Here is a 13,444-nt window from a genome sequence, read left to right as displayed (position 1 = left end):
GTTCTTAATGATATCTACGGTGGTGAATCCTTTCCAGAAGGTTTTCAGTTTACTTTGCCCAAATCTACTACAAGAATTACTTTTTTTTTTTTTTTGAGATGGAGTCTCGCTTTGTCGCCCTGGCTGGAGTGCAGTGGTGCGATCTTAGTTTACTGCAACCTCTGCCTCCTGGTTCAAGTGATTCTCCTGACTCAGCCCCCCGAGTATCTGGGACTACAGGTGCATGCCACCATGCCCGGCTAATTTTTGTATTTTTAGTAGAGATGGGGTTTTGTCATGTTGGCCAGGGTGTTCTCGAACTCCTGGCTTCAAGTGATCCGCCTGCCTTGGCCTCCCAGAGAGCTGGGATTACAGGCGTGAGCCACCGTGCCTGGCCGAAATGTATTTCTTAAACAGTAAGACTTAAAAATTGAAATTACTCATTGATACATGGGCTGCAGGATAGATGTTGTATAGTACTGGCAGGCATGAAAGTAACATTCTTCTTTCTGAACATATCCATCAAAGCCCTCGAATGACCTGGTCCATTGTTAGTGAATGCTAATATTTTGAAAGGAATGTTTCTTCCTTAGCAGTAGGTCTTGACAGTGGACTGAAAATATTCAGTAAGCCAACCTCTAAACAGATGTGCTGTCATCCAGGAGATGGTTGTTCCATATGTAGACAGCAAGCAGATTAGATATAGCATAATTCTTGAGCTCTAGGACTTTTTGAGTGGCAAATGAGTATTAGCTTCAACGTCAAGTTACCAGCTGCATTAGCCCCTAACGAGAGAGTCAGTATGTATGTATGTATGTATGTATGTATGTATTTATTTATTTATTTATTATTTTTAAAAGAGACAAGAGTCTCTTGCCTTGTTGCCCAGGCTGGCCTTGAACTCCTGGGCTCAAGCGATTCTCCTACCTTGGCCTCTCAAAGTGCTGGGATAACAGGTATGGCCCCAGCCTGACTTTTGAAGCAAGGCATTGATTTTCCCTCTCTAGCTGTGAAAGTCCTAGATGGCATCTTCTTCTAATGGAAGGCTCTTTTGTCTACATAAAACACCTTGTTTAGTATAGCCACCTCCAGCAATGATCTTAGATAGATATTCTGGATAACTTGCTACAGCTTCCATGTCAGCACTTGCTGCTTCACTTTCCACTTTTATGTTACGACAAGAGCATTTTTCCTCATGAACCAACCTCTACTTCCAGTTTTTCTTCTGTAGTTTTCTCACCTCTCAGCTTTCATAGAATTGAAGAACGTTAGAGCCTTGCTGTGGATTAGGCTTTTTGCTTAAGGGAATGTTGTGGCTGGTTTGATCTTCCATATGGACCACTACAACTTTCTTCATATTAGCAATAAGATTGTTTCATGTTCACTGACATAGCACTTTTAATTTTATTCAAGAATTTTTCGTTTACATTCACAATTGGCTGAGTGGTACAAGAGGCCTACCTTTAGGCCTTTCTCACTTTTTGATATGCCTTCCCCACTAAGATTAATCGTTTGTAGCTTTTCAGTTAAAGTGACTTTTCCTTTCCCTGAATTGTTTGAGGCCATTGTAGGATTAGGGTTAACTAATTGGCCTAATTTTAATATGGTTGTGTCTTGGGGAAATGCAAGGCCTGAAAAGAGGGAGAAAGAAAGATAGGGAATGGCTAATAGGTGGAGCAGTCAGAACACATATTATATGTTAGCCATCTTATGTGGGCGTGGTTCATGGTGTTCCAAAACAATTACAATAGTAACATCAAAGATAGCATGGTAGCTCACTCCTGGAATCCCAGCACTTTGGGAGGCCAAGGCAGGAGGATCACTTGAGTTTGAGACTAGCCTGAGCAACATGGTGACACCCCATCTCTATAAAAAATAAATCAGCCGGGTGTGGTGGTACATGCCTGTTGTCCCACCTACTGATGAGGCTGAGCACTTGAGTCCAGAAGGTTGGGGCTGCAGTGAGCTGTGATTGTGCCACTGCACTCCAGCCTGGGTGACAGAACAAGACCCTTTCTCAACCAAAGGAAAAAAAAATATATCACTGATCGTAGATCACTATCACAGATATAATAATAAAAAAGTTCAAAATACTTTGAGGATTACTAAAATGTAACACGGAGACACAAAGTAAGTGCATGCTGCTGGAAAATGGTGTCAGTAGATTTGTTCAGGTTGGGTACAGTGGCTCACACCTGTAATCCCAGCACTTTGGGAGGCCGAGGTGGGTGGATTACCTGAGATCAGGAGTTTGAGACCAGCCTGGCCAGCATGGTGAAACCCTGTCTTTACTAAAAATACAAAAATTAGCCGGGCATGGTTGTGGGCGCCTGTAATCCCAGCTACTTGGGAGACTGAGGCAGGAGAATTGCTTGAACCTGGGAGATGGAGGTTTCATTGAGCCGAGATCATCCCACTGCACCCCAGCCTGCGCAACAGAGCAAGACTCCGCCTCAAAAAAAAAAAAAAAAAAAAAAAAAAAGACTTTTTTAAAAAAAAAAAAAAAAAAAAACTTGCTGGGTACGGTGGCTTAAGCCTGTAATTCCAGCACTTTGGGAGGCCAAGGTGGGCGGATCACCTGAGGTCAGGGGTTTGAGAGCAGCCCAGCCAACATGGTGAAACCCCATCTCTACTAAAAATAAAAAATTATCTGGGTGTGGTGGCACGTGCCTGTAGTCTCAGCTACTCACGAGGCTGAGGCAGGAGAACCGCTTGAACCTGGGAGGTGGAGGTTGCAGTAAGCCGATGTGAGATTGCACCACTGCACTCCAGTTTGGGCAGCAGAGTGAGACTTTGTCCCAAAACAAACAAACAAACTTGTTATCTGTGACGTGACATAAAATGAGATATGTCTGTAAGCAAAATGGATATTCCTCTTAATGTTTGACATTATTTTTTAATCGGGGACTTCTGAAAAATTGATTTTGCATGGATTTTTTTCCTTGTGTTTTTCTCTTCAATTTTTTTTTTTTTTTTTTGAGACAGAGTCTCCCTGTGTCACTCAGGCTAGAGTACAGTGCTGCGCTTTTGGCTCACTGCAAGCTCTGCCTCCCGGGGGTCAAGCCACCCCAAGTAACTGGGATTACAGGAGTGTGCCACCATGCCTGGCTAATTTTTGTATTTTTAGTAGAGACAGAGTTTCACCGTATTGGCCAGGCTGGTCTGGAACTCCGGACCTTAAAAGTGATCCACCCACCTTGGCTTCCCAAAGTGCTGGGATTACAGGCATGAGCCAGCACACCCGGCCTCATTGTTCAGTTCACACTCCTACTAGTGTCGATTTTCCTATAACCTGACTAGCAGAGTGTGTTATCACTCTTTGCTAATTTGGTATCTGAAATGATACTCCTTGCTTTCATTTCCATTTCTATTTCTAAAATTCATTTCTAAAATTCATTTCCATTTCTAAAATTGTTAGAATTGAGGTTGAATATCTCATGTATTTAGAGACTTTCACTCTTTCAGTTGTTGGACTGTATTTGTTATTTTTCTATTGAGAATTTGTTTTTCTCATTCACTCATTTTAAAAATTATTATTTTAAAAATTTCTTTTCAATTTGTATTTTATTAATTATTATTAACTATTTTTTGAGACAGAGTCTTGCTCTTTTGCCCAGTCTGGAGTACAATGGCGCAATCTCGGGTCACCGCAACCTCCATCTGCCAGGTTCAAGCGATTCTTGTGCCTCAGCCTCCTGAGTAGCTGGTACTACAGGCATGTGCCACCACGCCTGGCTAATTTTTGTATGTTTAGTAGAGATCCCGGGGTTTCACCATATTGGTCAGGCTGGTCTTGAACTCCTGGCTATAAGTAATCTGCCCGCTTTGGCCTCTCAAAGTGCTGGGATTATAGGCTTGAGCTACCGCGCCTGACCAGTAGTTTTCATTTTTCATATCATTGTTCGATTTCCCTGATTACTTGGTAAAGTTGAGCACTTTATCATATTCTATAGGTTGATTGTGTCTGAATTTCTTATTCAAAAATGAATTTGTTTTTCATATCCTTTGTCCCTTTTTAAAAAAATTAGGTTTGTGTTTCAAGATACTTTATTCTTCCTTTATGTTCATAAGTAGAGTTTTATATTACTTATTAAAGTTATTCCTAGTAACTTTATTGTTGTTGATATCTTTCTATTATAGTAGAATAGATTATTTCTAGTTTCTTCAGTATGCAGTATAGAAAAGTTATTGATGTTTATATGTTACTGTGTTGATCTGACAATCTTAAAGAACTCTTTTAACGTTTCAGTTGATAAACTTGTATTTTCTTTTTCTTTTTTTTTTTTTTGAGACAGAGTCTCGCTCTCGCTCTGTCACCCAGGCTGGAGTGCAGTGGCGCAATCTCAGCTCACTGCAAGCTCCGTCTCCCGGGTTCACGCCATTCTCCTGCCTCAGCCTCTCCGAGTAGCTGGGACTACAGGCGCCTGCCACCACGCCCGGCTAATTTTTTTTGTATTTTTAGTAGAGACGGGGTTTCACCGTGGTCTCGATCTCCTGACCTCGTGATCCGCCTGCCTCGGCCTCCCAAAGTGCTGGGATTACAAGCGTGAGCCACTGCGCCCGGCCGATAAACTTGTATTTTCTAAGTAGACATTGGTGATATTTTCTGCTAATTATGACACTTTAGCCTGTTCCTTTATGGTATTAAAGTGTCTTATTTCTTATCACTTAGCTTAATGACACAACATCCAGTATTAAGTGGCTTTGTTTTAAAGTTTGATTCCCTGTGAAATTTTATTATTTTGTTCAGTGGAAGACAGAACTGTAACTTGCTTTTCAGAATTGTTAGGCTGTTATCTCAATATTTGTTATTGAATCCATATTTTTGTCCTGAGTTATAGAACCATCTACTCATTCAACAAAACATATATTGAGTGCTTATGTTTCATCTGGTGCTGTTAGGTGTTGGGGATGCAGCAGTGAATAGAACAAATTTCTAGTCTTCATGGAGTATACAGTTAAAGAGACAGAGTAATAAACAAATATATATTTTTGATCCGTAGTCATTTGGATTTACAGATGCGGAACCCATGGACACAGAAGTCTTACTGCATTTATATCTGATTTTTTTCTGCATTTGTTGAGATGATCATTTTTCCTTGATTTGTAAATATGACAACGATATTAACAGATTTTCCCTTTTGATTTCTTTGTGAATTTTTTTAGCTTTCTTCCTATGTCATTGATTTCTAGTTTCATACCATTGTTGTTAGAAAGATACTTGAAATGATTTCATTCTTCTTGAATTTGTTAAAACTTGTTTTGTGGCCTAACATATGATCTATCCTGGAGAATATTCTGTGTCTGCTTAAGAAGAATGTATATTCAGCTGCTGTTGGCTAGAATGTTCTGTATGTGTCTGTTAGGTCCATTTAGTCTGTAATGTTCAAGTCTGTGTTTCCTTATTAATTTTTGTCTGGATTATTTATCCATTGTTGAAAGTGGGGTGTTTAAGTTCCCCACTATTACAGTATTGCTATTTCCCCCTTTAGTTCTGTTGATAGTGCTTTATATATTTAGGTGCTCCAAATTGGGGCATGTATATATATATTTATAAATGTTACATTCTCTTGATGAATTGACTTCTGATCTCTTGTAACATTTTTTGACTCAAAGTCTATTTTATCTTATATAAGGATCCTCTGCTCTCTTTGGTTAACATTTGTGTGGAATATCTTTTTCCATCTCTTCACTTTCAGCCTCAGTCCTTTAAAGCTAAAGAGCCTCTTGTAGGCAGCATATAGGTGGATCTTGTTTTTAAAAATCCACTTGGCCAGGTGCAGTGGCTCACGCTTGTATTCCCAGCACTTTGGGAGGCCAAGGTGGGTAGATCACCTGAGGTCAGGAGTTTGAGACCAGCCTGACCGACATGGTGAAACCCCATCCCTACTAAAAATACAAAAATTAGCCGGATGTGGTGGCGGGTGCCTGTAATCCCAGTTACTCAGGAGGCTGAGGCAAGTGAATCGCTTGAACCCAGGAGGCAAAAGTTGCGGTGAGCTGAGATCACGCCACCTCAGTCCAGTCTGGGCGAGAGAGTGAGACTCTGTCTTAAACAAACAAACAAAAATCCGTTCAATCTGTGTCTTCTTTTTGGTGAGCTTCTTTTCATTTAAAATAATTATTGATAGGTAAGGAGTTACTACTGCCATTTTGTCAATTTTTCTGACTCTTGTAGTTTCTTTGTTCCAGTCTTCCTCTCTAGCTGTCTTCCTTTGTGATTTGACGATTTTTTGGTAGTGATATGCTTTTGATTTTCTGTTTTATGTGTCTTGTAGGCAGCATATCATTGGATCTTGTTTTTAAAAATCCACTCGGCCAGGCACGGTGGCTCACACCTGTAATACCAGCACTTAGGGAGGCCAAGGCAGGTGGATCACCTGAGGTCAGGAGTTCGAGATCAGCATGGCCAATATGGTGAAATTCCATCTCTACTAAAAATACAAAAATTAGCGAGGCATGGTGGTGTGTGTCTGTAATCCTAGCTGCTCAGGTGGCTGAGGTGGGAGAATTGCTTGAACCTGAGAGGCGGAGGTTCCAGTGAGCTGAGATCATGCCACTGCACTCCAGCCTGGGTGACAGAGCGAGACTCCATCTCAAAAAAAAAAAAAAAAAATGAAATGAAAAAATAAAAAAAAATCACTGAGCCAATCTGTGTCTTCTGGAGTATTTAATTTATTTCCATTTTAAATAATTATTGATAGGTAAAGAGATGCTACTGCCATTTTGTCATTTTTTCTGACTCATAAGTTTGTTTGTTTCAGTCTTCCTCTCTTGCTGTCTTCCTTTGTGATTTGATGATTTTTTTGATAGTGATGTGCTTTGGTTCTTTTCTGTTTTATGTATCTACTACAGCCTTTTCTTTGTGGTTACCATGAAGCTTACATAAAACATCTTACAGTGTTAATAGTCTATTTTAAGCTGACAACCTCAACAGTATACCACAACTTTACATTTAACGTCTCCTTTCACATTTTGTATTACTGATTTCATAATGTATATCTTTTATATATCATGTATCCATTACCAAATTGTTGTATGTATAGTTAATATTTAATACTTTTGTTTCTTTACATTTATACTAGACTTAAATCTGATTTAGGGGCCACCATTACAGTATTGGAGTATTCTGAATTTGAATATATTGTTATCTTTATAGTGAGTTTTATTCTTTAATATGTTTTTATGTTTTTAGAGTTCTTTTGTTTCAATTTGAAGAACTTTCTTTAGCATTTTTTGTAAGGCAGGTCTAATGGTGGTGACCTCCCACATTTTTTTCTATAAGGGGTCACATAGTAAATATTTTAGGCTTTGCTGGCAATATGCTGTCTGTTGTAACTGCTGATATCTGCTATTGTAGCATGAGAGCAGATGTAGACTGTATGTAAACAGATATACATGGCTATGTTCCAATAAAATTATTACAAAGACCAAGTACAGGACTGGATTTGGCCTCTGGACCGTAGTTTGCTGACCAGTGATTTAGACTTCTAACATGGTAGATTACATTGATTGATTTTTTGAATATTGAACAAGTGTAGCATTCCTGGGATAAACCCCCCGTGGTGTGGTATATTACTCTTTTTATGTTCCTGAGTTTGATTTGCTAATATATTCTTGATGATTTTTGTGTTTATGATCACTTTGGAAATTGGTCTTTAGTTTTGCTTCTTTGTACTGTCTTTGCCTGATTTTGGCTTTAGGATAATGCTGACCTCATTAAATGAGTGGAGAAATGTTGTTCCGTCCTCTGTTTTCTGGAAGGGATTCTGTAGATTTGGTGTTACCTCATCTTAAAATGTTGGTTGGAAATTAGTTAGTGAAAGCATCTGGGCCTGGAGATTGTTATTTCAGAAAATTTCATACTATAAATTCAATTTCTTTAAGAGTTACAGAGCTGTTCAGGTTATATATTTCATCTTGGGTGAGTTTTGGTAGTTTGTCATTTCCTATGAATTGGTCCATTTCATTTAAAGATATCAAACTTATGTATGTGGAGTTGTTCACACTGCTCTTTTATTGTCTTTTTTTTTTTTGAGACAGAGTCTCGCTCTGTCGCCCAGGCTGGAGTGCAGTGGTGCAATCTCAGCTCACTGCAAGCTCCGGCTTCCCGGTTCACGCCATTCTCCTGCCTCAGCCTCTCCGAGTAGCTGGGACTACAGGTGCCCACTACCACGCCTGGCTAATTTTTTTTGTATTTTTAGTAGAGACGGGGTTTCACCGTGTTAGCCAGGATGGTCTCGACCTCCTGACCTCATGATCTGCCTGCTGGGATTACAGGCGTGAGCCACCGCACCCAACCTTATTGTCATTTTAATGTCTGTGGGGTCTATAGTGAAATCCCCTCTTTCTTTCCTGTTTTAGTTCGTTTTCTATTGCTATAACAAAATACCCGAGAGTTGGTAATTTATAAAGGAAAAAGATGTATTTGGTTTATGGTTCTGGAGGCTGAGAAATCTAAGATGGGTTGCCGCATGTGGTGAGGGCTTTGTGCTATGTCATAACGTGGCAGAGAAGTGCAAGGGGAAGCACGTGTTTGCAAAGAGAGGCCAAACATGAGAGGCATCCTCACTTTATAACAACCTACTCTTGTGGGTTCACTCCTCCAAGAGTGAGAACTCCTTTGAGAACGACATTAATCCCTCTTAACAACCTAATCACCTCTTAAAGGTACCACCTCTCCACAATGCTACATTGCAGACCAAGCTTCAACATGAGATTTGGTGAGGGCAAATGATATTCAAACCATAGTAGTCATTTTTTTGTGTGTGTTAGTTTTGCTAGAAGCTTGTCAATTTCATTGATCTTTACAAACAATCAGATTTTGATTTGACTTTTAAAAAAGTTGTGGTAGAATATACACAAAATATAATTTGCCATCTTAACTGTTTTTTTTTTTTTTTTGGAGACAGGGCCTCACTCTGTTGCCCAGGCTGGAGTGCGGTGGCGTGATCTTGGTTCACTGCAGTCTCTGCTTCCTGGGTTCAAGTGATTCTCCTGCCTCAGCCTCCGAAGTAACTGGGATTACAGGCACGTGCCACCATGCCCGGCCAACTTTTGTATTTTTAGTAGAGACAGGATTTCGCCATGTTGGCCAGGCTGGTCTCGAACTCCTGACCTCAAGTGATCTACCTGCCTTGGCCTTCCAGAGTGCTGGGATTACAGGTGTGAGCCACTGCTCCTGGCCCTTAACTATTTTTTTTTTTAACCTTCCAGAGTCCTTTTATTTTGGAATATCCTGTAAACAATCAAACCACCAGAACATGATTGTACAACAGTAAAATGTTCTCCTGCATTAAACTGAAGATAGCTGTTTAATAAAAAAAAGAAAAATAAAATGTAGGAGAGGTACTTAGAACTGTTACTTTCTAAGTACACAACATCCTAGACAATTCAAGGCATGTTAATCTCCATCAAGAACAACAACAAAAAAATAATTTTTGTCATGCTGTTAAATCCGTCATTATGGATGAAACTGGTGCATATTGGTCAAACGGATCCAACAAACACTGATGTCCAAGCTGGCATATTGGCAACTAATACGTAACTGGTGGTCAGTAGAGAGTTTAAAAGATCTTCCCTTTCTTCTTGTTCTTTTCCAAGGTTCTCGAAGAGTTCTGTTCTAAAATACATTGTTGAGCTTCCCAGTTTGCTTTCTCATCCTCAAACTGACGACGTTTTCCCTCTAATTCTTTGTGCTGTGCTTCCAAATTCTTTTTCATTAGCTCATGGCACCACTGGAGCTCAGCTTCAGAGTCCTTTAGCTTTTGAACTTTTCATTTGACCTTCATCTCAAACACCTGCTCCATCTCCATCTCTATCTTCTTCATTTTAGCTGCATACTCCCTTCTTCTTCCATTTGTGCCAGAGGGCTCTTAGTCAGCTGCCCTTTATTCTTGTTGTTATCAACTCCATTATAAGTCACAGCTGCCAGTTTTCTGCTTCTGTAGTTCTTAGTGGACATTATTAGTAACATCTTTCAAGTCCTGCATGTGTTTTTATCAGCATATTTCTTAGAATTGTAAAATCACAATGTTCACCATTTTCAACTTCAGCAACACCCCAAGGATACTGCCTTCCTCTGACCCTTTTGTCATTAACTTCCATGATAGTATTACTACCTACCACAGCAAGAGGTAAACGGTCTTTTACCTTTTTAGCAAGTTTATTTTCTTCTTCATCATCTATTTCTGGAAATTCATGTATTTTAATTTTATGTTCTTGGATTTCTTTCATTATCTGTTTTTTAAACTGTTGGCATTCCTCTAGTATAATTGTGTCTGCTTTGGCAATAAGTGGGATGATAATCACTTTTTCATGCGAACACTTCTTAAACTCAATATCCAATGGTTTAAGTCCATGTCCTGGAGGAGCAATGAAGTATAAACAACACTGCACCCTGCTATCAGGCATCTGACGTCTGTTCACTCGTGATTCTGCATTTAGGTGGTAGTCAGATTTACTATCAATGTAGTCGATAACAGGCTGCCAGCAATTACTATTATCCACTACATCTCCAAATCCTGGGGTGTCAACTGTTGTGAGCAGCAACTGAACACCACCTTCTTTGATTAAAACTTTGGATTGTCCACGTGTATAGTCTTTTTAATTCTATGAGAAGGACCTGGATACTCTGGAGAATACAAATCTGTGAGGAATAATGAGTTGATTAATGTCGACTTTCCCAATCCAGGTTCGCCTCTCTGGGTAAGGTGGCTCACACCTGTAATCCCAGAACTTTGGAGATTGTTTGGAGGTGGGTAGATTGTTTGAGCTCAGGAGTTCCAGACCAGCCTGCGAAATAAGGCGAGACCCTGTCTCACTTTGTATGCTGGTGCCAGCCGGGGATGCCCCGGTAGGTGCTCCCTGGGGTGTCTGCTTCAGGGCTTCTGCGAAGATGCGGGGCAGGGCTCCTCCAGCTGGGAAACTTGGAATAGTTGGCAGCTGCTTTGAATGTCGGTTCCTTCTTTGATGACCGTGCTGTCAACATCAAAACACACTGCATCTGCTGAGTAGAAAAGCTTCCTCAGCTCTGAGTGGGAGACCATGCTTGGAAGAATTTTCCTCGTTTCTCCGGTGCTAGATTTCTAGGAGACCACACTCTTCTCTTCCTGTTCCTTCCCTGGATAAAAATGCAGCACAGAGTTCTGACTACAGATTTCTTCAAGAAAGACCTGTGGATTTCGCAGGAGCAAGATCCCAGGCTCAGGTGAGGCAAGTGCGCGGCCAAGGCTGCAGCTGGCGCTGGCCATTGAGGAGCTTCTGCGCGACCTTGCGATTGTGCCCGCCAGGCAATGGCCCTTGCTGCGCCTGGCCTTGCAGGCCGGGAAGTTGTAAAGCTCCTTCATAGCTTATGGGCGGCGGCGGCTGGGCCGAAGCCTGCGGACACGGAAGGGCTGCAGCTCAGCGGCCGGTTACACCACGCCCGGCCGTCTGTGGTCCCCCAACCCCTTAACTATTTTTAAGTGTACATTTTAGTGATGTTAGATACATTCATAATGTAGACACTATCCATTTTCATAGCTTTTTTTATCTTGTTAAACTTATACTTTATAGCCATTAAACAGTAACTCCCAGTTTGTCCCTTCTCTCAGCCTCTGGCAACCACCGTTCCACTTTGTGTCTCTGATTTTAACTACTCTTAGTACCTTATATAAGTGGAATCATCCACTATTTTTTTTTCTTTGTGACTGGTTTAATTCACTTAGGAGATTGTTGTCAACGTTCATTTATGTTGTAGTATCGCATATGTCAGAAATTCCTTCCTTTTTAAGACTGCATAGTATTCCACCATAGACATACCGCCAACGTGGTATGTCTGTACCACATTTTACTTAACTGTTAATTATGTTTTATTTATTGTGAATAATGCTGCTGTGAACATGGGTGTATAAATATCTCTTTGGAGACTCTGCTTCTGATTCTTTTTGGTGTATACCCGGAAGTGGAATTTGTGGATCACATGGTAATTCTATTTTTAACTTTTTGAGAAACTGCCATACTGTTTTCCAGGGTCCATATCATTTTATGTTCCCTACACCTGTGCACTAGTGTTTCAGTTTCTCCACGTCTTTGCCAACATTTGTTATTCTGTTTTTTATTTTTCACAGTAGCCATCCTAATGGGTGTGAGGTGGTATATCTTAGTTTTGATTTTTCATTTTTCTAATAGTCATCGTGAGCATCTTTTCATGTGCTTTTGGTCATTTGTATAACTTCTTTGGAAAATGTCTATGGAAGTTCTTTGCCCATTTTTGAGTTGGGTTGTTTTTGTCAAGTGTTCCTCCCACCTCATCCTCCTGAGTACCCAGGACTACAGGCACGTGCCACCATGCCCAGCTAATAGAATCTATTTTAGACCTAATTATATTCTGTCTACATGAAAGACGATTGAAATAAAATGACATATTTAAAGAGAAAGATAAAACATGCAAACACTAATCAAAATTAAGCTGGAGTGGCTATGTTAATATCAGACAAAGCACACTTCAAAACAAAACACCAGGCCAGGAGGTTTATGCCTGTAATCCCAGCCCTATGAGAAGCCAAGGTGGGAGGATCGCTTGAGACCAGGAATTCAAGACCTGCCTGAGCAACATAGCGAGACTCCATCTCAAAAGAAGAAAAGAAAAAAGAAAGGAGAAAGTTTTTAGTTAACTGTTTGTTTGTTTGTTTGTTTGAGACAGGGTCTCACTCTGCCACCCAGGCTGGAGTGCAGGGGTGTGATTTCTGCTCACTGCAACCTCCACCTCCCTGGTTCGAGCAATTCTCCTGCCTCAGCCTCCAGAGTAGCTGGGATTACAGGTGCCTGCTACCATTCCTGGCTGATTTTTGTATTTTTATTAGAGACAGGGTTTCACCATCTTGGCCAGGGTGGTCTCGAACTCGACCTCAGGTGATCCGCCTGCCTTGGCTTCCCAGAGTGCTGGGATTACAGACGTGAGCCACTGCACCCAGCCTACTGTTGTTTTTGAAGGATACTTTTTTTTGCTGCATGTTTTGTTCAGTGTTTATAGGGGTTTTTCCTTTAATTTTCTCGTTAGTATTTTAAATATGTTTTTTACTGTCTTCTGGCTTACATAGTTTCAGATGAGAAGCCTGCAGTCATTTTTACTTTATTCCCTCTTTAAGCAATGTGTATTTTCTTTTGCTGCTTTTGATATTTTCTCTTTATTAATCTTTTTCAGCAATTTGACTATAAAGTACCTTACTGGTGCGTGTGTGTGTGTGTGTGTGTGTGTGTGTGTGTGTGTGTGTGTCTGTTTCGGATTTTGTTGTGCTTGGATCTGTGGGTTTATAATCATACAGCTTTTAAAATTTACAGCTAATTATTTCACTAAACAATTTTTTTGTCCCTATCCCTTTAACCCCAACCTCACACATGTTAGGTAGGTTGCTATTATTCCACAGGGCACTGTAGTTGTGTTGTCATTTTTCATACTGTTCTTTATTTTGAATAGATTTTT

General features: G+C 40.4%; 1 protein-coding gene and 1 pseudogene across 11 annotated transcripts in view; one reads left to right on the top strand and one right to left on the bottom strand.

The window, feature by feature from the left end:
• Positions 1-13,444, top strand: part of KMT2C (lysine methyltransferase 2C) — a 312,192-nt gene that overhangs the window by 69,811 nt on the left and 228,937 nt on the right. The gene's annotated exons all lie outside the window — the stretch shown is intronic.
• LOC116814561 (septin-7-like) lies at positions 8,896-11,327 on the bottom strand (annotated as a pseudogene).

This window comes from Hylobates moloch, unplaced genomic scaffold (assembly GCF_009828535.3).
Source record: "Hylobates moloch isolate HMO894 unplaced genomic scaffold, HMol_V3 SCAFFOLD_1, whole genome shotgun sequence".
Classification (NCBI taxonomy): Eukaryota; Metazoa; Chordata; class Mammalia; order Primates; family Hylobatidae; genus Hylobates; species Hylobates moloch.
Note: the sequence above shows the minus strand (reverse complement) of the source record. Positions and strands in the feature narration are given on the sequence as shown.